Source organism: Schistocerca cancellata, chromosome 3 (genome assembly GCF_023864275.1).
Source record: "Schistocerca cancellata isolate TAMUIC-IGC-003103 chromosome 3, iqSchCanc2.1, whole genome shotgun sequence".
NCBI classification, from domain to species: Eukaryota; Metazoa; Arthropoda; class Insecta; order Orthoptera; family Acrididae; genus Schistocerca; species Schistocerca cancellata.
Genome location: NC_064628.1, coordinates 725,057,881 through 725,062,180, shown reverse-complemented (window position 1 = coordinate 725,062,180; position 4,300 = coordinate 725,057,881).

Sequence of the window (4,300 nt, the reverse complement as noted above, 5' to 3'; positions counted from 1 at the left end):
TGCCAAGAAATGCACATTATTTTTGTAAAAATACAATTTTCATTCCGCATGTGTGAAAGTTTTACAGTGTGTAAATACATCCTTCCCGCTTGTTTTCAAACTTAGTTCAACCTGTTCCCGTGAGTCGCGCCGTCACAACATGTCTTCAAGATGGCTGCTACATTGGACGTTTGTCATAAGCAACGTGCTGTCATAGAATTCCTGTTCAGTGATAAAGAGACAGTGGGAAACATCCACAAGAGATTGAAAAAGGTGTATGGAGATGCTGCTGTCGATCGCAGTACATTTAGTCGGTGGGCAAGCAGGTTACGTGATGAAAGCGGGCACGGCAATATTGAGGGTTGTTCGCAGCGGCAGGCTTCGTACTGCACACACTCCAGACAATGTGCAGAGAATTAACCGAACTGGTGACTGCTGACAGACGCATCACAGTGAACGAATTGTCACGCTACGTTGGGATAGGGGAAGGAAGTGTTTGTAGAATACCGAAAGTGTTGGCGTTAAAAAAGGTTTGTGCCGGGCGGGTTCCCAGGATGTTGACAGAGGCTCACGAAGAAACAAGGAAAACGGTATGCAGCGAACTTTTGGCACAGTACGAGAATGGTGGAGATGAATTTCTTGGAATAATTGAGACAAGTGATGAGACATGGGCCGCGCGGGATTTGCCGAGCGGTCTACGGCGCTGCAGTCATGGACTGTGCGGCTGGTCCCGGCGGAGGTTCGAGTCCTCCCTCGGGCTTGGGTGTGTGTGTTTGTCGTCCTTAGGATAATTTAGATTAAGTAGTGTGTAAGCTTAGGGACTGATGACCTTAACAGTTAAGTCCCATAAGATTTCACACACATTTGAACATTTTTTTGAAACATGACTCCATCATTTTTCACCAGAGACGAAGAGGCAATCAATGGAGTGGCATCGTGCAAATTCACCCAAGAAAAACAAATTCAAAACCACAACTTCTGCTGGAACAGTTATGGCTACGGTGATTTTCGATTCCGAAGGACTCTTGCTTGTGGACATCATGCCAAGTGGAAACACCATAAATTCTCACGCATATGTGACGACACTGCAGAAACTTCAAGCTCGACTGGGTGGTGATCGACCACATCGGCAAAAGCAAGATGTTTTGCTGTTGCACGACAATGCACGGCCACATGTCAGTCAAAAAACCGTGGAAGCGATCACAAAACTCGGATGGACAACACTGAAACACACGCCTTACAGTCCTGACCTAGCTCATCTCTTTGGGAAACTAAAAGACTCTCTTCATGGAAGAAGGTTTGAAGATGATGACTCCCTTGTGCACGGTGCTAAACAGTGGCTCCAACAGGTTGGTCCAGAATTTTACCGTGCGGGTATACAGGCGCTGCTTCCAAGATGGCGTAAGGCAGTTGAGAGGGATGGAAATTATGAGGAGAAATGAAAATATTGTTCCTAAAGGATGTATCTATACACTGTAAAACTTTCAAACATGTAGAATAAAAGATGGATTAAAAAAAATAGTGTGCATTTCCTTTCGAGTGACCTTCGTAATATGGAAAAACACTGCATATTTTCAAGAATCGGCGACAGACTGTGAACGGCGTTGAAATGGTAAAGAGTGCAGCTTGCGAGCCCACAGGACTCAGCAGTGCTGTAAACCGGCCGCGAGAGCCGGCGATTCTGAGTGGACCCTCCTCCTCCTTATACTTCTCCTTCTCCTGCTCCTCCTCCTGCCTCCAGCAAAAAGACGAGCGCGAGAGACTTGCGCGCTGCTCACGCGGCCTTGGCTGGGATGCGCCTTGCCGCCCACCTGCTCGCTAATCGCGACTCCGCACCGCGCTGCCAAACACTGGCCGGCCCTCACCTCACCTCGCCCCCCTCTCTCCCCTCTCCTACCTGTTTGCTCCTGCTGGACCGCACTCACTGCTTGTTTTTTGCCCTCTGTGCAGCAGACTGACGCCACAGTCACCAAAGTGCCTAGGGTCGCACTTAACGACGTTCCGTCGCGCGCTTGATCTTCATCACAAGTCGTCTGACATGCTCTGCTGCATAGAGAATTCATCTAGACTTTTCGTCGCATTACTCTTCACCAGTACGCTTAACTGTCGCAACAAACAGAAAAGCACCGTGAAACCAACTTATCATACACAATTGGCCATTAAAATTGCTACACCACGAAGATGACGTGCTACAGACGCGAAATTTAACCGACAGGAAGCAGATGCTGTGATATGCAAATGATTAGCTATTCAGAGCATTCACCCGAGGCTGGCGCCGGTGGCGACATCTTCAACGTGCTGACATGAGGAAAGTTTCCAATCGATTTCTTATACACAAACAGCAGTTGACCGGCGTTGCCTGGTGAAACGTTGTTGTGATGCCTCGTATAAGGAGGAGAAATGCGTACCATCACGTTTCCGACTTTGATAAAGGTCGGATTGTAGCCTATAGCGATTGCGGTTTATCGTATCGCGTCATTGCTGCTCGCGTTGGTCGAGATCCAATGACTGTTAGCAGAATACGGAATCGGTCGGTTCAGGAGGGTAATCCGGAACGCCGTGCTGGATCCCAAAGGCCTCGTATCACTAGGAGTCGAGATGACAGGCATGTTATCCGCGTGGCTGTAACGGATCGTGCAGCCACGTCTCGATCCCTGAGTCAAAAAAATGGTTCAAATGGCTCTGAGCACTATGGGACTGAACTTCTAAGGTCATCAGTCCCCTAGAACTTAGAACTACTTAAACCTAACTAACCTAAAGACAACACACACATCCATGCCCGAGGCAGGATTCGAACCTGCGACCGTAGCGGTCGCGCGGATCCAGACTGCAGCGCCTAGAACCGCTCGGCCATCCAGACCGGCGATCCCTGAGTCAACAGATGGGGACGTTTGGAAGACAACAACCATCTGCACGAACAGTTCGACGACGTTTGCAGCAGCATGGACTATCAGCTCGGAGACCATGGCTGCGGTTACCCTTGACGCTGCATCACAGACAGGAGCGCCTGCGATGGTGTACTCAACGACGAACCTGGGTGCACGAATGGCAAAACGTCATATTTCGGATGAATCCAGGTTCTGTTTACAGCATCATGATGGTCGCATCCGTGTTTGGCAACATCGCGCTGAACGCACATTGGAAGCGTGTATTCCTCATCGACATACTGGCGTATCACCCGGCGTGCTGGTATGGGGTGCCATTGGTTACACGTCTCGGTCACCTCTTATTCCTCATTGACGGCACTTTGAACAGTGGACGTTACTTTTCAGATGTGTTACGACCCGTGGCTCTACCCTTCATTCGATCCCTGCAAAACCCTACATTTCAGCAGGATAATGCACGACCACATGTTGCAGGTCCTGTACGGGTCTTTCTGGATGCAGAAAATGTTCGACTGCTGCCCTGGCCAGCACATTCTCCAGATCTCTTACCAACTGAAAACGCCTGGTCAATGGTGGCCGAGCAACTGGCTCGTCACAATACGCCAGTCACTACTCTTGATGAACTATGGTACCGTGTTGAAGCTGCATGGGCAGCTGTACCTGTACACGCCATCCAAGCTCTGTTTGACTCAATGCCCAGGCGTATCAAGGCCGTTATTACGGCCAGAGGTGGTTATTCTGGGTACTGATTTCTCAGGATCTATGCACCCAAACTGCGTGAAAATGTAATCACATGTCAGTTCTAATATAATATATTTGTCCAGTGAATACCCGTTTATCATTTGCATTTCTTCTTGGCGTAGCAATTTTAATGGCCAGTAGTGTATTTTCTCACTTTCATTGTGTACGAAAAGTTCTTCGATAAAATAAATCGAAACAAACTGTGAGGAATTTTAAGAAACTGAGGCATCCCATCTCATCTTGTAAGCACTGCATAGGGGCTATAGATGATTACAATACAAATAAAAATAGCGGACAGCAGCCGCAATATGGCTGAAATAAATGAAGCAGTCAGTCAAACGTGTCCCCTTTCACCCTTTCGTAATATATCGGTAGCTATCTGCAATTTATTTCTTGCATAATGTAACGTGTAGCCCAAAGAATTACTGCTTGTCACGTCTCATACGAAGAATGCGTCAATTTGTTTCTCATTACAACTAAAAATATTTTTAAAATCGAAAATTTACGCCCCTATTCGACAGAGCGCTCCCCTGTTTGTCTAGTTTGATATTCATTTTATCGATATTTATTAACAGGGACGGTAAAACACGAAGAATAAACAGCTATCCAGCAGCGACTCAGTCGCGCTGCATGCTGGGCGCCAGCAATAAGCGCGGCCCTGGGCGGCGCTGTTGCCGCTATCGCACTTAATTCAT